We start from the raw sequence: 25,288 nt of genomic DNA, 5'->3' as shown, positions 1-25,288 counted from the left end.
TGGAAAAAAAATACATAAATCCTGACCAAAAAAAAAAACAAATTGACCAAGTTAGTGGTGCCTGGGTGGCTTAGTCAGTTAAGAGGCTCCCTTAGGCTCAGGTCATGATCTCAGGGTTCTGGGATTGAGCCCTGCATCTGGCTCCCTGCTTAGCAGAGAGCCCTCTGCTGCTACCCCAACCCCTATTCTCATTCTCTCTCTCACACACATAAATAAAAATAAAATATTTTAAAGATTTTGACCAAGTTAAATAGGCAAAAATAGAATCAACTTTTTTAAAGATTTATTTGAGAGAGAGAGAGAGAGAGAACACATTCAAATGGGGGGAATAGGGAGGATAGGATAGGGAGGATAGGGAGAGACTCTCAAGTAGATTCCCTACTGAGATTGGAGCTCAACACAGGGCTTGATCTCACGACCTATAAGATCATGATCTGAGCCAAAACCCAGTCAGAAGTTTTACTGAATGAGCCACTCAGGGTTCCCTAGAATCAATTAAAAAAAAAAATATGTAGTTTAAGTTACTGGCATTAACTTAAATTACTGAAATTAAATTTACTGGCATAAATAAAATTTTATTTTATCAGTAATTTTTGGTCTTCTGCCTTCTTTCCATTTTCCTTTCCTTACTTTCTACGCCATTTCAAAAATAAGTAAATAAACAAAATTATCTCTTAATATTGTTTCTACACTAACATGCCTTTTGCTGAAGTTTACCATAAAAGAACACAAAAATAAACCTCCTTTTTATTAAAGATAATTGGCTGTCAAATGTATGACAAATATGTTTTTAATTATTTTCTTTTAATTACCTTATTTTGATATAAGATACTCGTATTATCATGTTGTACTAATTCAGTCCTTTATTTTCATTTGTTGTTTTCTACCAGTTTATAGGGGCATTCTAATATTATACTTGCCTCTTATATTAAACCTTAATTTTTAATTCCTTAATTCACTTCAAATTAATGTTATTCCATGTTCTGATACAAAAATTTAAATTTTGGTAGATGTAAATAAATAACTCTTTGCCTCCACACTATGTGTCATATTTAGTCTTTTACCTGCTGTTTCTAAATGTTACTGTTCTGCTCACTATAATGGTTACTAGATTTCAATTCTATTTTAATCTGTTCCAGTAATGTGTTTATTCTTGTACCAGCAACACAGTATTTTTATAAATACTACAGCTCTAAAACATTTTACTATCTGATACAGCATATCTCTTCACAAGTCTTCTCTTTTAAATCTTCACAAGTGTGTAGTTTTTTTCCTAAAAATTAACTTAGTACACTATGTGAAAGTCCCCATGAATATTTTTATTGGCATATTATTGAAATATTACATTATATGAGAATCAGATATCAATGCAATTCATAGATGTATCATTTTTAAATGATATACCTTTTTAAAAAAATCTGTTCTTTTCAGTCCATCTAGAACAAATTTCTCCTTGAGAATATTCTATTACCATCGGTAATCTCAATATCTGTGTGTAGTTTTTCTTTTAAAAAATATATTTAGGCATCCCTGGGTGGCTCAGCTTTTTAGCCCTTGCCTTCAGCCCAGGGTATGATCCCGGAGTCCTGGGATTGAGCCCCGCATCAGGCTCCCTACATGGGGCCTGCCTCTCCCTCTGCCTGTGCCTCTGCCTCTCTCTGTCTCTCATGAATAAATTTTAAAAAATTTAAATATATAAATATTTTTATATATTTATATATTATATAAAATATATAAATCTAAAATATAAATAAAATATATTTATGAGAGAGAATGAGAGAAAAAGCATGAGTGAGGAGAGGAAGAAGCAGACACTTCACTGAGCAGGGAGAGCCCAACCCAGGGCTCAATCCCAGGGCCCTGAGATCATGACCTAAGCAAAGTTTCCTTGGTTAAGCAACCAAGTGAGCCACACAGGTGCCTATGTGTAAAGCTATTCTTAAAAAAGGAACTTGAACTCACAGCCTACCCTATTCTGAGTTCAATTATATAGCATTTGTAATTGGCACATTTAGAAATTCCCATTATTTAAGACTGTTCTAAAAAGAAGTCCCTTTCTATAAAAAGAAAAAAAAAGGGGGTCCCATATGTTAAAGCTCTCCACTGGGCATGCAGGTTGCCCATCTGTCTTCATTTATTCTATACCACTTTAGCTTATACCTAAATGAAATCTTCTATACAATGAATAAAAATCCCATCTATAAAAAAATCTTGTGAATAGTGGTTTAATTTTTGTAACACTAGTTCATGTAAATTATTTTATTTAATTGCAAAGTCAGATTCAGATGAGAAACTTGACGGGAAATTTGAGGCACAGCAAGGTACAATTAATGATTTAAGTTGTGCTTCCAAGAAAGAGCAGAGATGGGATTAGATACAGGGGATGCAGAACATTGTTGCCATTCAACCACACACAAAAAAGGTTCTATCTAACACAAGGCAAAGGATATTTTTAAAGTACTATATGCTTTATGCATGCCCATAATTAATCATATGAAGAACTGTCATATATAAAGATTAGCCACTGTTAGAAACATATTTTTAAGTAGTTGTTTTTAGTTCTTATGTCTTGCTCAGATTACATTTAAATATTTATTCAGAGCTGCATATACATTAGGTGGCCTCGCTGACAGAAAAGTTCCAGTCAACCTAAAAATAAACTCCTTCCATAAACACTTGCTCAACACTTTCAAGACCAAAGTTAATTTGAAAAAGAATAGATTTCTTGGCTTTTACAATTGGATTTGGAGAAGGAGTATTTAAAAAAAAAAATTGGACTGAAGTCTTACAACAACTAAGAAGTTAAAATAAATAAAAGTTTTTTCTAAAATGCTTCGTCCACGCCTAGATAGACATACAAAAATGAAATTTGGGACGTCTACTTCAAGGCAATCAATATTCAAATACTCTATTTGGTAGCTGAAAAAGCACCACATAGTTACATAGCGGTGGAGGTAAGATTTGAGCACAAAATCCATTTTGTACTCTTAGCTATGCTTTCCTTTACAGACAAGAGTATAACACACAAAAAAGCCAGAAAAATATATAAGAAAAACATATATATATACAGATGAACTTGAAAACAACTGCAAAATGAAACAACAGGAGTATATGACTTGCACTTTGTATCTAGTTATTGATAAAGGTTTCATGGAGGCAATAAGGATTAATAAAGATTGTCACATTCCTGAATTCTTTTTTCTTAAAAGAATTTATTTATTTATTCATGAGAGACACACAGAGAGGGGTAGAGACATAGGCAGAGGGACAACCAGGCTCCCTGCAGGGAGCCCGATGTGGGACTCAATCCTGTGACCTTGGGATCACGACCTGAGCCAAAGGCAGACACTCAACCACTGAGCCACCCAGGTGCCCTCATTCCTGAATTCTTAAATTCAAACTTTCTAGGCTCTGACCATAACCAGTAACCTCTCAGTTTTTGTCCCACTGCAACTATTCTCTGACTACATCAGAGTTTTACTTAGTTCATGTTTGGACTTTTCTAATTTTGTCCTTTAGAACATGTCATTCATGCTATTCACAAGTGCATGCACCATCCTTCTATCAGTATCTGGGGCCATGTAAGGAACCTTCTTAAAATATTCCTTTTAAATAAATACTAAAAATGTTTTGTATTTATTACATTAAAACATAAATTCTCTTGGAATAGAATCATGATTTTTCCAATTTTGATTTTCTTATGCAGCTATATGCACGGTATTTCAATAACTGCCTTAATTATAAAATGGTTCCCATTTTTCAACTGTTCTGTATATATTCTAGTTTGTCACTGTTATTAGTAGCATATAACACACAAGACTGTGCCAGTGCACACTATATAAATATTATATCTACTAAATTGAAATTGAATAAGCCATTGAATATATATTATCAATGCATATGCATAGTATTTTTTTCTTTGAACTTAGTGTGTATACCAGAAGACTTTAATTTCTGTTCCTAATGCATCTTTCCTACTTCTCTAATAAACATTCTCATTTTAAATAGTAATCCCCCCAAGATTTCAATTCAACAAAAAGTGAGATAGATACAAAGTATTTCATAGTCACATATCAGAATGAATAATGTAACATTGTGAGTTTTTCTTCAATTTCTACAAACTAAGTAAATGGAGCTTAAGAAAGGCAATACAGACTTCTGGAGGAAATGAGGAAAGATATCACACAATTCATTCTATCATATTTAATATTTTTTTCTAAAAATATGTTCCCATCTCAAAAGTAACTTAGAGAATTGAAATAGGAATGCAGTCCTACAACTTCTGCATTTAAATGAACCAGGATCATTTATAGATGGGAGAAATCATCTAACGTATTTAAATTAAAAAATGGTACTTTGCTGCCCTCACACAAGTCTTTTTTTTTTTTTTAAGATTTTATTTATTTATTCATGAGAGACACACACAGAGAGAGGCAGAGACATAGGCAAGGGAAAAGCAGGCTCCCTATGGGGAGCCCAATGCAGGACTCATTCCAAGAACCCCGAGATCATGCCCTGAGCTGAAGGGAGATGCTCAAACACTGAACCACCTAGGCGTCCCATCTCACACATTCTTTTTTTTTTTTTTTTTTTTAATTTTTATTTATTTACGATAGTCACAGAGAGATAGAGAGAGAGGCAGAGACACAGGCAGAGGGAGAAGCAGGCTCCATGCACCGGGAGCCCGACGTGGGATTCGATCCTGGGTCTCCAGGATCGCGCCCTGGGCCAAAGGCAGGCGCCAAACCGCTGCGCCACCCAGGGATCCCTCACACATTCTTGATTCAAATTTTTTTGAGTGAGAATATAAGGAAGAGTATGTAATATAGCTTTTTGGGCTCCCTTCCAGATGCAATGGATGTTTACTTCAATTAAAATAAAGGTATGTATGTAAATCTCATTTTCATCTCCATGTTCCCTCTTGCTTGCTTTTTTTTCCCCCCTTGCTTGCTTCTAATTTTTATTTATTTAGATAGTCACACACAGAGAGAAGGAGAGGCAGAGACATAGACAGAAGGAGAAGCAGGCTCCATGCACCGGGAGCCCGACGTGGGATTCGATCCGGAGCCTCCAGGATCGCGCCCTGGGCCAAAGGCAGGCACCAAACCGCTGCGCCACCCAGGGATCCCCCCTTGCTTGCTTCTAAAACTTTGGACTGCATATATTCTATTTTTACAAACTCTCTAAGTCTGTCAGTTCCTGATATTCCACTTTAGGGGCTCAGTGCAAAGAAGGATAATGCTGCTCTTCTAGGGTCCGTTTTAGGGAAATGGAGGAAGAAGGGAAAGAATGGGGTAAGAAGGCTTTGGAACAATTACATTATTTGAGGTTCACCAGATTAATAATCTGACAGGAATTCAGTGTAAACAAATGTCCGGTTTGGAGTCAAGGGAGTATGTTCGTTTGGGTACTTCTTAATCATCCTTAGTGTTACTCACTTTCCTATTTTATTAAAGAATAATTATTAAAAAAAAAACACATGACTTACATACTAATAAAACAAATGTATTGAATGTTAAAGGTTTTAGGTAACATACTACTAAAGAAAATAATCTGTAAGGTGTTAACAGTTAAAAAAAAAAACAGTCCTAACATAGTCACATTTTTAGATCAGAAATATTGAAATGAATGCACGTAAAGAAGCATTCATTGTAGTATGTAAGAGGTGAATCACTAAATTCTACACTGGAAGCTAATATTATACTGTATGTTGACTAACTAGAATTCAAGTAAAAGCTTAGAGGAAAAAAAAGGAGTAAAACTGGATTCTTCTATGTTAGAAAAGGGAATTCAATAGACCTCCACTAGAAATTACTCATTTGCATTTCTATAAAAAATTTTTAATTTCCGTCAGTTATCTGTTACTTGAAAATTAGTAAAATAGCTCAAAAGCAGTGAAATGCTAGTATTAAATAACCTAGCAAAGGATGATTAACAGCTCACAGTTTTCCATTGGTGGCATCTGGTAATTTCTTTGCTTATTTCCTTGCAACTTCTTTTATCCCTCAGGATGAAACTTTAACCATTTTGTGATCTCCATAATTTTCAAAAGAACCCAAGCCAACCACTATCCCAAACAGTTCATAACTTTCCCTTCTTTCCTGTAATACCAAAATCCCTGACTGTGTGATCTATACTTATTGCCAACATGAGCTCACATCAAATTTAACTCTTTAGAGCATTATCTCAATAGGATAAGCAGAAATAACTTGTTTCTAAAAAGAGGTTATTCTGGGCACCTGGTGGCTAAGCGGCTGAACATCTGCCTGGGGTTCAGGCTGTGACCCCAGGGTCCTCGGATCAAGTTCGCATCGGAGCAGGGAGCCTGCTTCTCCCTCTGCTTCTCTCTCTCTCTCTCTCTTTCCCCCTCTCTCTTCATGAATAAGTAAATACAATCTTTAAAAAATACAAATAAATAAAAATAAGCTATTCTGATAAAATAAACAACATAAAATTTACTATGTTAACCATATTTAAGTATACATTTGAGCGGTATTAAATACATTCATGATATTGTGCAATCCCCACAGTCCATCTCCTGAACTCTTTTTATCTGTAAAACTGAAACTATACCCTTTAAACACTACATTCCATTTCACCCCACCTCTTAGCTCCTGGTAAATACAATTTCATTTTCTGTTTATATGATTTTGACCATGCTAAGTACCTCATTTAAGTGGAATCATATTGTATCTATCTTTTTGTGATTGGCTTATATCACTTATCCTAATATACTTAAGGTTTATCTATGTTGTAGCATATGTCAAAATTTCCTTCCTTTCAAAGGCTGAATAATAATCCACAGTATATACATACATCACATTTTACCTAATCATCCATAAATGGACACTTGGGGTGTTACCATTTTTTCTTTTTTTTAAGATGTATTTATTTGAGAGAGAAAGAAAGTAAATGAGAGCAGAGAGAGAGGCAGAGGGAGAGGGAGAGAATCTCAAGCAGACTCCCCGCTGAGCATGGAGCACCATATGGGGCTCAATTTTAAGACCCTGAGATCATGACCTGAACCAAAACTGACTCACCCAGGCACCCAAGGTTGTTTCTATGTTTTAGTTATTATGATGAATGCTGTTATGAACATGGTTGTACAAATAACTTCAGTTTTTCTGGATTATAACTCCTGGATCATATGGTAATTTTATTTTTAGTTTTTTTTTTTTTTCAGGAACTGCTATACTGTTTTTCACAATGGCTATACCAATTTACATTCCCACCAAGAGTTCACAAGTGGTCCATATCCTTGCCAATATTGTGAAATAACCTGTTTCTTCAGCTTGTGTTTTTTATTCCCCCTGCTCTGAGCTTTCTGTTGACCTCTGTTTAGTTCTACTATATTTGAAGTGCTTGCTACTGGTTTCTTGATATCATATATCCTCAGCCCTATTATTGATGTTATTCATATTTGCCTCTATTGTCCCTGATCTCTAAATGTCAATATCCTTCAAGTGCCTCGCTTCAATTATTTTAAATTATTTTTTTCTTGGGGTGCCTGAGTGGCTCAATTGGTTAAGGATCCAACTCTTGGTTTAGCTCAGCTCATGATCTCAAGGGTCATAGAACAAGCCCTGCACTGGGCTCTGTGGTTAGTGGAGAGTCTGCTTAAAGATTCTCTCCCTCTGATCCTTCCTCCTACTTCTGTGTGCTCCCTCTCTCTTAAATAAATAAATCTTTAAAAAAAATTTTTTTCTTAATTTACCTTGTGGTATAATTGAACCAAATTCTATGTCTTTAAATTTAATCATTACTATTAGCTCCTGCATATTTGTACAGATCCCTCTATGTGATATATACCTTGAATTTTATAGAATATCTTTGAAATAACATACACTATAAAATTCAAGAATATCATATAAGTACTCATGCTAGAGTTCCATCTTGAATTTACCGTCATTCAACTCCATGCAAAAGTACAGTGAATTAACTGATGTTAGAGAAGCAATCACTACGGGATATTGCTAGTATTCGATTTACAGATGTGTTTACACTTTATAATCATGCAAGTAGTTTACACAATACAGAATCTGGATAACTACAGCAGAGCTTTCATTCCAAAGTGATTTTAATTAATTTAATGTATGCTCTAGAGTATCAAGAGCAATTCTATATATAATACAGATATCCTGTAAATAAGTAAAGTAATGTCAACTAATGGTATTATTGACAATAAGAGAAATCATTTGTTGTACTTGCATGATAAAGAAGCACTGAACTAAATTAAAGGTTCTACAAATATTCTGATTTACTTCATGCAACAAAAACTACAAGTAGTTTTTATTATTCTATTTTGCAAATGTAAAGAAAGAATGAAACTGTTTCTTGATTTGATCAAATTCAAAATGCTAAAAAATGACAGAGCTGAGAAATCAAAGCTAGGTCTGTAAATCTTGAACTACTATAGTTATTAGGCAGTACATACTTTAACCTTACAGAGAGAAATTGGCAAAAAAATTCAACTTAAATGAGAGATTTTCTCAGACCAATTCCATTTTGGCAGATCATATAGAAAAACAAACAAACATGAAAAGGTCACAGAGCATCTGAATAATATAACAAGTAAGGACATTTTGCTGTGGCCATGCTTCTTCTTTGGGTAGCATGTCTCTGGTTAATGCTATCAGGGACTCCTTTCCTGTCAGGGAAGTAAATCTTAGTTCATGATCTTATGTATCTGTTTGAGGAATAATAGATCACTATTGTCTCATGGGCTGACTACAGATGTCTGTTTCATATTTCTCATTTGCTTAAATCCAAGTCCTGGAATTCCTGAACTCCACTGTTCTATGAATGACTGATTTGCAAATACACATTACCGTGGCCGTCATGACAAGGCATATAGTTTACTAATTCAAGACAGGTCTTTATTATAGGGTTTTAAAAGTAAATGCATAGAATTATTTTTCTTCATCTTTATTGCCTAACATGAAGTTTCTCAACCCCCACGTGGTATTTCTCTGAACTTCTAACTAGTATACCTGGTTAAGCATGTCTGGTTTTCAGGTAGTTGAGCACAGATTTTATTTTTTTTTGAGTGAAGATTTAAAACCACACAGAATCACAGCTGTTTAATCTTCCTTAAGGCCTCTTCTGCTTGACTCATACGTATTAACTTTTACTAATATAATTCCCATTTGTCAGTTATTTTCCAAACAGCTAACATGTAGAGTAAACAAAAATTTCTCAAACATCAATTATTACATTTTATTGTAATTGTTACAGTTTTCTTAAGGGAAAAAAGTGGGATTTATCTGAATAAGAACAACAATAAATACCTTAGTACTAAACCCTGTAAAACAAAAATCAGGATTCTAGAAAGAATCTGGACTTCCATTACCTCTGGATTACAGCCAGTAATGGACCCAAACAGGTTATAAAGTACAGAGCCAATACTGAAGCCCAAATAAATAGACTTACCTGAGAAAGAGAGAATGAACACCTGAACTCTCTATATAGATCCTATGGATGTTTTTATTGAGGGAATACTAAATCATTTCTGCTCTAAGAGAAAGTCAGATACATAATTATGTCATGGGGAATTTATCCTTTTGGGTCCAAACAGGAGAAGGAAACCACAGAATAATTTGAATAAAAGGAATTTAATATAAAGAAGCTTTAACTACAATGAGATGTTAGAATAATAAAGGAATGGCTAGCAAGAAGTAAAGAGAACTTTAAAAAATACAAGAATATCAGATATAAGGTTCAACTACTACCCTTAGGGCTGGGATACAGATCTTGTTGTAGAAAGCCTATACATAGCCTACAAAATGGCAAAGAAGTCTCTGAATGCTACACCAGTGAAACTTTGTAGAAATCCTCTCCTTAGGATGTTGAGAAAGTTCAATAGGTAAAGCCTAACTAAAAGTGTTATACTACAAGTGTGCCCACTTTTGGCAGAAGCCACTGGCCACTGGGTACTGCTGACTATCCGTGCATAGCCGAAGCTGAGTGCTGACGAAGCTGTGAGCAGTGCAGGGACTTGGTGAGGGAGCAATAAAACAAGGAAATGAGACCTTTCCTCCTGTAATGTCAACCCATCTACATCTACTAACAAAGCTTAGTATCACGCCATCTGGCAAAGGATAAATATTTAAAGGGCCCATATCCATATTTCTAAAACAAAAAGAAAAAGTATGAATTAGGAGCACAGAGACAAAAAAGTAGAAGACTGATATATAATTTGTGTTAATAAACTTACTGTTCAGCACTGAAATAGCATGATTTCTTGTTACATTTATTAGGTTTTTCTTAACTGAAATAAATTTGCCTAAAACTTAAGATTTTTTATATTTGCTTACATTTATTTATATATTTATATTAAGTATCTGTCTTAATTAAATCACTAAAATATGAAAGAATATCTGTGTTACCTTACTCCATAGTTAACAAAGTGTTTCATTGAACTTCATGCTTATTTCAGTTCTTAATGATTTTTTCTAATGAAATTAAAAATTTGTTAGCAAGTACTTTGGACGAAAGAGAGAAATATTCACAAAGACATATAAAATGATCATAGATGTATATAGGAAAATGAAAATGTAAAAACAGAAATGAAGATTTTCTATTTATGAATGCATCCATCAATTTTTCCAGTCTCTTATCTCTCCCAAACAAACCTAAACTGTAAAAGAAACAAAACAAAACAAAACAAATTTTAAATGCCTCTTATGATTAGAAAGTAGTAATTTTTGGATACATTTATCATCCACTAAAATGAACCTCAGGAATATGACTGCTAAAGCTTTAAATTTTCTCTCCATTGAAGTTGGATTTAAACATTGTACTTCAGTTGGACAAGGGCAATTGGTTCGCTTGTGTGTCTAAGGGTATTTGTACAATATTATATCATAGTTTTTTTCTCCCTAGAATTAGCAAGAATACACATAATATAAGGAAGAGCTCCAGTCAAGGAAAAGACTAATAGCAATGCTTAATGGTCCAACCAGTAAGACAAATGAGAGACTGCTAACTTTAGCAGTCTTAAAGTAGATTATAAACAAGGCACAGAGAATAGTAGAAAATAATGTAGGAATGGGTTTTATAGTGAAGATGACTTCCCAATGTCTACCTGAAATGAAAGCTATGTTTCTGTTTTGTTTATATCACTTCCACTCCCATTTTTCTCCTTTACTTGGCATGTGTCTTCTTTTCCTAACCATATACTTGCAGCAAGATAACTGCTATAGATGAGCCTGTTTCTTTGAGGTTACTCTCACCTTCCCTGTCTTGATGTTTCCGGCTTCTGCATTTGTACTCATTGCATTATGACTAATGCTCCACCACTTCCTTAGAATTTCTTATTCCAAGGCCACACTTTGTGCCTCCTCAATTTTCCTTGATTTCATATCAAAATACTCAAATCAATTTGATATGCTCTCTTCCCATAAATTTATAACACTATAACAAGCTACTATAGTAGCTTGTTTTTTCTACTTTTCTAGGTCCATTATGAGCTAATAAAAACCTCCAAATAACTTGAAGGTAAATATTCCCTATTCAGAGTTCTAACCCTAATCCTCTAGTTTTGCTCTATATTCTGCAATTCTGGGGGATTTTATCTATTCCTGGTTATATCATGTTTTTTGGGCTGGTGACTCTCACATTAATATATTCAATGCAGATCTCTCCCCTAACCTCTGGACAGATACATCCATTTGATTGCTCATGCATTCCTCCTGGGGGGCATTACTGCATAACAGAGAAAGGGAGACAAAATAGATAAGACTTCTAGTAAGATTAGCTAAGTACATCATTTTGTCCCATGCTACAGGAAATTCTTAAACAGGAAAGTTGCATAGGTCTTAACAAGGGGCTGAACAGAAAATGAAAAATCTGAATAATATCACCATTCTGTGGGATGCAATAATATTTGAATCAGATCTTAAAACAAGAGATCACCGGGTCAAATACACAGTTCCCTATAGGCTTTAGTAGAAACTAAGTTCCATAAGGAAACCTGAGCCTCAGGATTACTTTTTCACTGTAGCTGGTTTCCCGAGTTTATATCACATTTCATTATTCCCCACTGGTCTAACATATCATATGTGCCCCCAAAAGTATTTTTCTTACCTTCAGGCTTCTGTAGATAGAGATATTAAGCTAATTAATTAATCAATTAATTATTGTACAATTATATTACTTTACAACTTAAAGGAAATATAATGACTAAATATATCTTTACAACCATTAGTAAATTTATCAATCAACTATCAATTATAGGTATTATTTATTAACCAGTATTTGGGGCCTCATTTCCTCATACCCATTCTAGTAAGCAGGGTAACTAACTACTATTATAATGACAACAATCAATGTAGTTTGCAGATTTGCAAAAAGCCTTCTTAACCTATTAGTGCCTGCAGATAATTTTGAAAGTAGTAGTCGATGTAAATTCAAGTCTAAGTAAAAATACTGCATTTTTTTCAAAGATTTGTATAGGTTATATTCCTAGAAAAGAGACATAAACATAAATACAAAACAAATCAACCTCATATCACTATTGTTTTATTCATCCTATTTCTTTACAGTGCTTTGCTTAAGCTTCTATTTTTTTCACTAGTTTGTAAACTTTCTAAAGTCATTTTTTTGGCCTTATTCATATCTTTATTTTCAAAGATTACATGATTCTGGCCATAAATTAATTAATCAATGTACAGAATAATCAAGCATTGAATGGATATGAAAAATGCACATAACTATTCTGAAAGATCAGTAAAAGAGAGAAGATTTTTAGAAAGGGGTTAAGGAAGGTATTAGAAAGGAGGTTGCTAATTCTTAACATGGGTTTTGAAGGAGAGATGGGATTTAAAAAGAAAATTTAAGTAGAGGTATTTCAGAGAGAACTTCTTGCATAATAATGAGCTGAGAAATGGAAAAACAATGTGTACCTGAAATACAAATTATGAACAAGGAGACACTCTGAGATGCTCGGATTTTTATGTATTGTCTGTGGGAAGAAAGTATGGGTAAAATCTTTCTTTTCATGGAAGAGGTACTTCTGAATTTTAGAATATTAATTTTTTAAATCATAAATTCATTAGAAGAGGTAACATTACTTAGAGTAAAATCTTTTATTAAGTGAATAATGTTATTAGTAGAATTCAACAAGATTATTGAGCAACTAGATACTGAAGCTGGGGATATAAAGATGAAAAAGTTGACATACTCAAAAATCATAGAAGAAGAACCATAAAAATGTTGCCATCCTTTACAACCATAAAACAACCAAAATAAAGTAGCAATAAATGTATACCTATCAATAATTACTTTGAATGTAAATGGACTTAATACTACTTCAAAAGATATAGGGTGATGGCATGGATAAAAAAAGCAAGACTCATTTATAGACTGCCTACAAGAGACTCAATTTAGATCTACAGACACATGCAGATTGAAAATGAAAGCACAGAAAAGAATTTATTAAGCAAATAGAAGTGAAGAGAAACATAGCAGCAATTCTAATATTGGACAAAGCAGACTTCAAAACAAAGACTGTAATAGGAAACAAAGAAGGACATTAAAGGAACAATCCAACAAATATTTAACAAATGTAAAAAATTATGCACTCAACATGGGAGCACCTAAATACATAAAGCACCTAATAATAAACATGAAGGAAGTGATCAATAGAAATACAATGACAAAAAAAAAAAAAGAAATACAATAACAGTAGGGGACTTTGACACCCCATTTATATCAATGGATGGACCATCCAAAAGAAAATCAACAAGGAAACAGTGGCTCTGAATGACACAATAAGCCAGGTAGATCTAAAAAGTATATTCAGAACATTTCAAACTTGAAGTAGCAGAATACACACTCTTACAAATGCAGATGGAACATTCTCCAGAATAGATCCCTTATTAGGCAACAAAAAATGTGTCAACAAATTCAAAAAGATTAAGTCCTATCGTGCATCTTTTCTGACCACAACTTTATGAAACTGAAATCAACCACCAGAAAAAATCTGTAAAAAACATAACGACATAGGTTAAATAACATGCCACGAAACAAGGAATAGGTCAACCAGGGTCAAAGAAGGAATCAATTACATGGAGACAAGTGAAAATGAAAACATTACACTCCAGAAATTTTGGGATGAATTAAAACCCAATCTAAGAACGAAGTTTCTGGTAATACAGACCTACCTAACCTTACACCTAAAGAAAGTAGGGGGGAAAAAAAGAACAAAACCCCAAACCAGTAAAAGGAAGCAAATAAGAAAGATTAAAGCAGAAATAAAATAGAAACCAAAAACAAACAAACAGAAACCCGATATACTAAATTCTGATGTTGGAGTTAGAATTTTTATTATTTAGAATATAGAAAATATATGTAAATATAACATATATATGTATATATATATATAAATATATATATATATATATTCTTCAGTGTTCCTCAGTGTTCTATGTTTATAGTCCTATATTACTGAAAAGATAGAAGGGCCACTAATAAGTTCATCACTAAGCTTAATAGAGCTTAATAAGCTCTATTATTAATCAAACTCAGTATATCCATCTTTAAGTGCATTCTGTCTGGAGATATGTGATTTTTTTCTGATATAGTATATTCATAATGTGTGATGACAAAATCAAGCATATCCAAGACCAATGGAAAATCAAAGAACTTTGATATGGCCCAAATTATTATGACACTAGCATTCCAAATAGGGGAAATAAAAAGCATGGAGGTCTTTTGTTTTTTGTTTGTTTGTTCATTTCTATGACAACCACATATAGAAATTTCCCATTTCTAAACAGAAGAAACAGGGAACATGGATTTCATAAAATGAAGTTCAGCACTATTTAATTATAGTTGTTTACTTTCAAAAATATTCATTGCCTAAAGCTGTAAATATTTATATTTGTTTTTACCTGATTACATGAGAAACAAATCATCCTAGATGCCTTCCAATTCTTACAGAAATTCTAAGAGCAACTCTAATTTTATTTCTTTTACCTCCTCTGATGATAGGCCATTGTACATCCCAGTAAGATGTCAAAAACTTCAGTGCAGAACAGCCTCAATCAATTATGCTCATAAAAGTTCCAGGAGCTTGTGGGTTGGTAGCAATCAGATACATCCTGAACACAATGCATTGATTTATATTCTAATGCTCCTGGTATATATAAGTGTATGTGAGAGATGGAATAAATTTCTAATCAAAACCTTCTCTGCTTCTTATTATGAATCTATGCTTTCCATTCCCACCAATACTTTCTTCCCATACCTGTCATGATGATTTTTTTTCAGTCATGCAGTGACAATTTCAGTAATGCTATAACAAGTCTTGCTTATCATACTGTGTAGTACACCAATTTCCTACTGTAGGAATATCTCTAGAGCATTTGGCAGCTGTCAAGATTTTTGGTTCATTTGTTTGCTTAATTAGGCTCCAAAATTCTTTTGTGTTCATTTGTATTATATGGGCCAGTGCAAACTTGGTTTGGCTAAGAACATATTATATAAGTACATATTACAGGTAGACACCCAAGGATCTGTCTAGCAACACACATGGATACACAAGTGTAGTCTGATATATTATTCTTGGGTTTCACTTTAAAAGCTCAGCACATATTACTGTGATGCTTCACTAAAGTCCCCTTTCTATGCTCATCCTATGCTCCAGAGCTTTTGTCGCCCCTATCTTTTTCACAAACTATCCCTTCCTTCTCTTCCTCCTATAGAACAATCTCTCTTCAGATTTCTCATGGTGAGTAGAATACAATCCTGATTTCACCTTTGTGAAATCTGTGTGGCCCTGCTCTCACCCCCAGGTGAATCAGACTCAATTCACAGCTGTAAATATCTATTTCAAAATCTCATTTTTAAAATGCTCCAGTGAAAATAGCCTGGATTTTTGTAAGTGAGGTTTAGTGACTATGCCTTTATAGTTGAAAGGCTTTTTTATTTCACAAATGCCTAGCTCTGTATGAAGGTCTTTACTCTGTAGGGGAAACTGTGGAATAACATTTTAACTCACACTTCAGTTTTGGCCTCCAGAAGGAGGTTTCCATGTGCCTTGTTATTTAAGTTGGTAGCAGCTCTCCTGTCTCCCAGTCAAGACAATTTTAGAAAGAGAAGTGTCAGACCATATCATAGTTCAAGTCTTAGATTAGCATTGATAATGCCTGTTCTAGGATATCCCCAATAAGCTTTGTGAGTATGAAAACTAACAAGAGACTGATGTTTTCCAAAAGATTTCTTAGACCTATTCTAGATAGCAATTTATAATCTGATTATCTCCTGAAAATCTCTGATCTTTATTCCATATCATGTTTAAGTTGCCAACACTGATTACATCCACCAAAAATTTTCAAATTCATAGCTATTCCTAAATCTAAGATGCCAGGAAATCTATGTTACTTAAACAAAAAGGAAACTTCATATGCAAAAACTGTGTGCCTCATTTAATTTGATGCCCGAAGTCAAGTGCCTTCACAATGCATATTGCACCTGGCAGAGCCCATGACCAAGGCATTTTACCATAATATAGATTCTGAGGTAGGTTGTTTTGATCAATGGGATATTAGTAAGTGCGATGAAATCTGTAACTTAAAAAGAGCCTTTGTATTTAAGGCTTGCCCTCTTTTTCTGTACTTAGAAATGTGAAACCAAATACAAATGAGCCTGAGATACCCTGAGATACTACTTTGAGTAGAACTGAAACTCCCCAGTCAACAGCCTGCAAACTGCCAGACATATGAATGAGGCCATCTGTTTTGGTCAGTTCATGCTGCATTGAAAAACACCTCAAATCCAAATGACTTAAAACAACATATATTTTTCTACAAAATATAGTATTTGGGTATGGCTTAGCAAAAATAGCTCAACTCTGCTTCACTTGTCAGCTGGAGCAGTTCAAAGCGTGCAGGCTAAAATCACCTGAAGACTTATACTTTATCGTGATTGATGCTGACTGTAGATTGGGTGTGTCAATTCCTTTCCATGGGAGATTTTTGGTGTAGTTTCTCTGTATGGGCCATTTTGGACATCCTTTCAGCACATTTTGTTGGTTAAGAACAGATATATCTAGAAACAAAGCTGTGATGAAAACTGTAAAGACTCAAAACATAGCCTCAGAAATCACGCACCTGGGATAGGACCACTCAGATTCAAGGGGATGAAATATGGACACCAGATTTCAATAAAATATCAATATCACATGATAAAAATAGCATAACAGATGGGCTATATGTTAGTGTGGCTGTTTTTAGAAAATACAATCTGCCAGATTATCCTACACTATCTAAACTCTGCTGACCTGCTAGCAAACTTTGACCTCATGAATAAGCCCTGATGAGATCTGTGTAAGAATCACTCAAGTTCCACCCCAAAATATTAAGAGATAGTAAATGAGGGGTGTTTTAAACCTCTATGTCTTGGGATGGTTTGCAATGAACCAAATAATGGTATAGTTTTGATATGCAAGGACAATTGCTCTGTAACAACATAGGTGATACTGGTTTGGCACCATTCATGGGCAAAGATGGGAAAACAAAACAAAACAAAACAAAACAAAACAAAACAAAAACAACGGACAAACAGAGATAACTAGAAAAGCAGCAGAGAAACTTAATATGGCTGGAAAACTGGTGAGCAAACCCAAGAGAGACTGGAAAAGAGGAAGTTTCATGCAGGCCCTCCATAGAAACAATAACAGCTATCATCTTAATATATTGCTACGATTAGCATTGCTTTCATAACTTTAGCAACTCAAATATTACTTTTACTCTGACCTCAGGAACTATCTTTATGGAGCATATCTTCTAGGGATTTGAAGTTTCTATTTCCCAAAAGATAACATTTAAGTTTTAGCTACTTTTGTATGGAAACACTACAATGCTCTCTCACCTCTGCAGCAGTGCACCTGTTTTGCAACATACTTCTATGGACTAACACTGCACTAGTTTCAAATCTAGGAAGCCATGGGTTAACTCTTGTGCCCAAATCTCCAGAATTATCTCATGAAATGTATCCATTTGTATTCTAAAATCTACATAGTATTTTACCTTATCTAGGGTGCTCAGGAGATGAAAAATGAAGATTATTGGGTGAGGTTCCTCATAATTCCTTAAAATATGCAGCACTTATTAGAATTTGCTTGTATACATTTAGGTACATGGAACAAAAGTGCATTCAGAAGTAGTCTACAGGGGTACCTGGGTGCCTCAGGTGGTTAAGCATCTGCCTTCAGCTCATGTTATGATCCTAGTGTCTTGGGATTGAGTCCTGTATTGGGCTCCTTGCTGAGCGGGAAGTCTGCTTCTCCCTCTCTCTCTCTCTGCTGCTCCCCCCTACCCCGCTTGTGCTCACTTGTTGTCAAATTAAAAAAAAAATAATAATAAAATCTTTAAAAACAAAGTCGTCTAGAGAATGGCACAAAGGTCTGGTTCCCTCTGTGGATTATATGATTTTGTTCCTCTATTTTAGCTCTAATTCTTTTTGTGCAGTGGTATCAAATTTCTTTTAGGGATACCTATTCCTTCTTAGTTTAATATGCTTCTTGCATATTAACACCAGAAAAAAAATGGGGACCATCTTCCCTGCTAGTGTTAACAGAAAATGTAGAGGTATGAGATTCTGCTTGGATCTGTCTGAATCACATACCCATACTTATACCAACCACTATAGCCAAGAGAGTTAAATGTTTAGAAGGTATCATTGGTCACTTTCTATTTATGCCTGTAATAAGGACGGATTGGACTATCAGAACATTCAAACCTATGAATAAGGGAGATTTGGTCCCTCAAAGAAATACTGGACATAGGGATCCCTGGGTGGCGCAGCAGTTTGGCGCCTGCCTTTGGCTCAGGGCGGGATCCTGGAGACCTGGGATCGAATCCCACGTCGGGCTCCTGGTGCATGGAGCCTGCTTCTCCCTCTGCCTGTGTCTCTGCCTCTCTCTCTCTCTCTGTGTGACTATCATGAATAAATAAAAAATAAATAAATAAACAGGTTGCTGCCAAGATCCTTACCTGCCTGCCTGTTTATCCTAAGTCATTAGTTTCCTCTTAAAAAAAAAAAAAAAAGAAATACTGGACATATATGATCCAATGTCTACCATAGCTTCAAAATTTTTCTCCACTTTGACATCCTAATTTGGTCTGTTAGCTAGGTTTGCCTTCCCTTTTCACTATTCTTGGACTGAAAATTCAATTAAGGCACTTCATGTTCCTGAGATATTGCAGCTTATATTGGCCTTCAGTGCCCCAAACACAGCTTAATAGGCTTTAAAGATGGTGTATCTTGATCTGGCCTTCATCTGTCTCTTTCTATAGAAGAGTTTGGGAAACTATGGTTCTACGATCCCAGAAGTAAGGGAAACAAAGAAGAGGCTGGTGAGATGGCTATGTTTAAGTAAACAGAAAATATGTTTATTGAGTTTCAATAGTTCAAATTCTTTTTAATAGTTCAAATTCTAATCTCTCTCACAAACTTCACTTTGAATATGCGTTTGAATTTTTGCACAAAATTGCCTTCATTACTCAGAATATATCCCCTCTATTGGTACACAAATTCTGCTTCCTAGGTTAACCCACACGAGTCTTAGTTACATTCATGTTTGGGGAAAGACTGACAGGCTGAAACTTCCATTAAATAGATAACAAAAACTGTGGCAAAAAGTCTGTTGTCTTTTGAAGTGATTATTCATAATTTCAGAGTTTTAGACCAGGTGTAGCTGAATAGGCTTAAAAAATATTTTCATAGGCTTTCCTTCCCAAGCAAAAATATTATTCTGAATCTCTGAAAACTAACTAGGACTTGGGAAGGATAAAGTTAGAAGAGGTAGTATGTGTGTGTTAAGGGAGAGTGATAATACTAGAGAAAAGGAGAGAAAATTTTAATTTATTTTATAAACCTCATATATGAAAGCAATTTCTTTAAGTGGACAAGATAAAGTTGGGTGAAGAAAAATATTATATTGTTCAAACATATTAGCTAATTAATGTGCACTATTATTGATTATTCAGACACTAAAAGGGTCAGAGTAAGCCAGCTACAAATATTAACATGGCTTAATTAAAATTGATCATTAATTCTTAAAGAAATATCAAGAGAGATGAGATGTACAAAGAGACTCCTTTTATGTGCTTTCCACTAAAACTTAAGAAAAAGAGATTCAAGGCGCAAAAAGTAGTTAAAAGGATAATATCTGCTTTGCTCATCCTTTATGCTTGATTTCTTCCAGACATGATTTGGATTTTATTACGCCTTTTCTTTAAATCCCTCCATCAATGTACCAACACTTTTTGATGAATACACCCTTGATTTTTCATTTGTATCACTGTTCCTGATAACACTAATAGACAATAATTGCTACATATCCCAAACACAAGTATAACATAAAATTCTCTCTTTTCCTTATGCCAAATTCTATTACTTGGAGAAAGCAATATATATACTGCTTTCTCCAAGTAATAGAATATATTGGGCAACTTATACCTCCAAAATTTTTATGTTCCAAAGACAATTACTAGGCATAGTAATGGGATAAAGATCTGACCTAATAAAATCTACCACCTACTACTAAAAATATACCATTATTAAGGGACAATATTGATTGGTTAAATTGGTTTCTGTTTTACATCCCATATTTTATTTGTGTGCATTCAAAAACAAATTATTTCCATCCCTATGATTGCTACTTTGTCTTTGCAGAAACAGATGGACTCAGATAGTTTTCTTAAAATACTTTTTTCTCTAAGAAAACACCAGATAAAATAAGTTTGAGAGGTCTTACTTAGGGGAAGCTCTGGAAAAAATTTTAAAGGCATACATCATTTTTCTACTCCTTGCTTAATCTCACAAACTCTCATGTGGTATGGAATAAATACCAAGAAGACATTCTACAGAAGAATTTCTCAGCCTGGAGTGTCTTGAATATGTTTCTATTTACTTTTTTTTTTCTTTAGGACTATAATACTGTTACAAATTCCACAAGATATACTTAAATGAACAACTTTGTAAGGAGTTAATATTAGTGTCTACAATCAATTCATCAGTCAGTGGACAAAAATAATTAAAATAAGACATTTTCTTGTTTAAAATATTTTTTTGCCAGGAAGTTCCTGAGTATATACATACGAATTTTAAGCTTGTATTACTTTTTTCCCCTCACTGTTATGTGAGAAGTGATTTATTTAAACTAAAGACAGAAGCGTAGGAAGAGTATTTGAGATTGGAATTAAAATTAGTACCAATTTACAGTATACTTATGTCATTTGGATTAAAATAGAACAAAACTCTAATGCTTCACTTGAAATTTAGTGATTCTGATCAATGTAGATAGACAATTCAAGTAATTTAGGAAGACCTGTGATGTTTGTTTATAAATTGAATTATTTTGCCTAAATTATCTGGCAAATTGGTTTTAACTTCATTATTTCAAAATGTGATCCATTTAAAATTTTCCCACTGATACTTAAGAAGAAGCCCACTTACTCTGTAATTGCAAGGTTTTCCAAAGTGAATGTAACACAAAATCACAGGTCAACATTTATGAGCCCTATACAGATGATTCTCAGCATATATATGTATATTATTTTACTTTCTTATATATTTATTTATTTATTTAGCCCCCCCACTGAGTGTGGGGCCCGATGTGGAGCTTGAATTTATGGCCCTAAGATCAAGACCTGCCTGACCTGAGATCAGGAGTCAACCAGTATTTTGTGAATATTTATTTGGTAAGGGAACTCAAGAGCAGGAGTTGTGAACGATATGTTCACAGGGTTCCACTCAGAGAAAATTCTCAATTAATTATCCACACCCGATTACCCCTCAAGAATAGGAATAATAATGCTATATAAGTCATTACTCCTTTGCAGAGAATTCCCAGTTCTAAGAGTCATTTCCTTACTGCAACTCCTGTCTTTTAGGTTCAAGAATATAGAACTGTTGGAGTACTCAGGGTAGAAGTTGAATAAACATACAAGCTTTCTCTGAGTCCTAGATCCCCGAAAAGGGATTCATCAATCCATTTTTTTCTTTCCTTCCACCTCTCTCTCACTCTTTCCCATTTTGTTTTCTTTTGCTTCTTTCGTAAAAGATCATGATTATTTACTCATAGCAAGCAATGTTCTAGACATTGGGTATACGGCAGTGAACAAAGCTTTGAGTCTTACATGGAGGAGAAACAAAAATATATATTAAAAATAATATGCATATAGAAGTGCCTGGGTGATTCAGTCAATTGAGTGTCCAACTCTTGATCTCAGCTCAGGTCTTGATCTCAGGGCAGTGAGTTCAAGTCCTGCATTGGGCTCCACACTGGGAGCCTACTTAAAAAAATAACATAAATAAAAATAAAAAAAATAAAAATAAACTGTTTCAATGACTTCTATTACATGTTTCCCACTTGATACTACTTGAGGCAATCTGTTCTATTTTGGAGAAGAAAATCATTGACAATATCTTTCTTTTAATGGGAAACAAGGAAAAAAGTTATCCTCATAACTTCTCTTGAGTTGGCTTACTAGAACAATACTACAAAAATAGCACCTATAACTAATCCTGGCTTTGCTATTTGCAGTTTTCTACCTGATACTGATGATGTGGCAAATTGTAAGAAGTCATTAAAACTGCGTTTTGTTATAAAAAAAAATATATATAAGAAAATAATTTGCCTCAATCAGTAAGGCAATCAAAATAAAGAAGAGATCCAAAGAAGGTTTTTGTTGTTGTTGTTGTTGTTGTTGTTGTTGTTGTTGTTGTTGTTGTTGTTTGTCTTTTTATGATACAAAAAGGTGTTTTTTTTTATTGTTTTTTTACTCATGAGAGACACAGAGAGAGACAGAGACATAGGCAGAGGGAGTAGCAGGCTCCCTGCAGGGGATCCCAGGACCCTGGGATCATGACCTGAGCCAAAGGCAGATGCTCAATCACTGAGCCACCCAGATGCCCCTCCAGTTCATCTTTAATTGACTTTGTTTCTCATGGTTCTCCTCACTTCCAACTTCCCAGTGATTATAAACACTTGACTGGCTAGAAAGTGCTGCACTGTGATATATTTTTAAGTTGGGGGAGCCGATGTTAGAGATAACAGAGGTCTCTAAAAGGGGTTCTGTATATTAAGGAAGACTTACATGATCCTGGAGGTCTGGCTATTGTCAAGATAAGGCTGCTTTTAGTCTCTAGCAAAGCATTAACATAAAGGCAGCTGTGAGTTCCTTAAGGAAGGTCACACTCCGCATGTCTCAAGTATTTATCAGCAGGCTACAAGTTGTGAGGAAATTTAATTTTATCTGCATTTCACTTGCTTTTCTTCTCCTCATCATTTCTCCCCTAAACAATTTTAACTCTTAAATCTTAAGGTTGCTGAGGATGGAAGGGCTTATATTCTGTAAATTCTTCCTGCTGAATATGGGCATAGAGATGTCAACATTGGTCAAATGTTGGGAAATTTGTATATAGGAGTTACAAAAGGCAGAGGCAGCAAAATCCAAGGTAGATAAGCTATATGAATCTCCTTGAATGGAAAGGATCATCTGTTGGCTTGAAGTTATGGCAGCAAAGGAGTCTACTAGGCACCAGATGAAGATGCCAGAAAAGACAAGGAAATAAGGTTAATATTGTCATAAGAAAAAGAAGCCCAATAAAAAAATTCTAATAGTTGTTCAAAATCCTCCTCTAGTCCAGGAATTTAACCAATCACTAAAAGAGAGAGAAAAATTGTTTAAAGCACCAATTCAAGTATTCATATCTTTCAGTAATCCTATTACATCTTTGAGATAATCTTAAATATATAAACAACATTCTGTTTTAATAATGACATATATACCACCTTGTATAGCTGTTAAAGCACCTAAGGCCACTTGATTTTATAGAATAATTTTACATATTTGAGTTATTTCAGTTTTTTTTGAGATTTTTTATTATTTATTCATGATAGTCATAGAGAGAGGAGAGAGAGGCAGAGACACAGGCAGAGGGAGAAGTGGGCTCCATGCCGGGAGCCCGACGTGGGACTCGATTCTGGGACTCTGAGATTGTGCCCTGGGCCAAAGGCAGGCGCTAAACCGCTGAGCCACCCAGGGATCCCCGAGTTATTTCAATTTTTAATAATGTAATGCTATTTTGAGAGTCATGTAAGGCCTTAATTATGTAGCAGATGATGTTAGCCATCATATAGACATTGTTTTGTTTAGCAAGCAAGCAGGTAACTTTATGGAAATGAGAGAAAACTATAATATTTGGAACAAATTACAATCCAAGTATCTGAGTCACTAGTGCTGCCATGAGAATATTTTTAAGATGTCAGGCCCAAAGCATCCTCAGATGGAGCGGGAACAGGCAGCCAGAATCAGATGGTCTATTTTGGTTTGTAATTCAAATGTCTCTGGTGATTCTTTTGAATGGCCCATATAGCAACAACACAAAGATTGTCTATGCATGAGTTTTGTGGCAATTTCTCTGAAGCTGACCTCAGGTTCTAGAGCATCAGTTTTCAGGGCTTTAGGAAACAGAGTAGTCTTAGTTTTTAATGTTTTTAAGTTAAGAGAATGGAAGAATACTGGAAACTTTAGTTTGGAGAGCCATAGCCAGATATTTGAGGAAACCAGGAGAATTCAGGAGATGGTCTAGTTTATAATAAATAGTATTAAATTCTAATATCTACAAAGATATGTTATTTAAACAAATCTCTCTATAATTACCCTCATTTTTAATCAAAGATATCCAAATCAAAATTGATTTGCTTCTGGAGCACCTGGGTAGCTCAGTCAGTTAAGCAACCAACACTTGATTATGGCTTAAGTCATGATCTCAGGGTCCTGAGATCAAGCTCTGTGTCAGGCTTTGCTCTCAGTGTGGAATCCGTTTGAGATTCTCTCCCTTTCCCTTCCACTCTGCCATTCCTCCCTCAAAGAAAGAAAGAAAGAAAGTTTTTTAAAAGACTGATTTGGGTCAACACCGGTGGCTCAGCGGTTTAGCGCTGCTTTCAGCCCAGGACCTGATCCTGGAGACTTGGGATTGAGTCCCATGTCAGACTCCCTGCAAGGAGCTTTCTCCTCTCTCTGCCTGTGTCTCTGCCTCTCTCTCTCTCTCTCCCTGCGTCTCTCATGAATAATTTAAAAAAAAAAAAAAGACTGATTTGCTTATAAAACAAGTAGAGTTACAACAAACTTAGCTTAATTATTTACATAAGCTCATCAAGAATAGTGACTGGCCAGATGGATCTTTTAAGATCTGCTTTGCTAGAACATTTTACAAGGAATCTCTAGGTTGAAGTAGTCTTTTGAGCCCAGAAGCCAGGCCAAATACTTGTCAT

Source organism: Vulpes vulpes, chromosome 8 (assembly GCF_048418805.1).
Source record: "Vulpes vulpes isolate BD-2025 chromosome 8, VulVul3, whole genome shotgun sequence".
In the NCBI taxonomy this organism is placed as follows: domain Eukaryota; kingdom Metazoa; phylum Chordata; class Mammalia; order Carnivora; family Canidae; genus Vulpes; species Vulpes vulpes.
Note: the sequence above shows the minus strand (reverse complement) of the source record.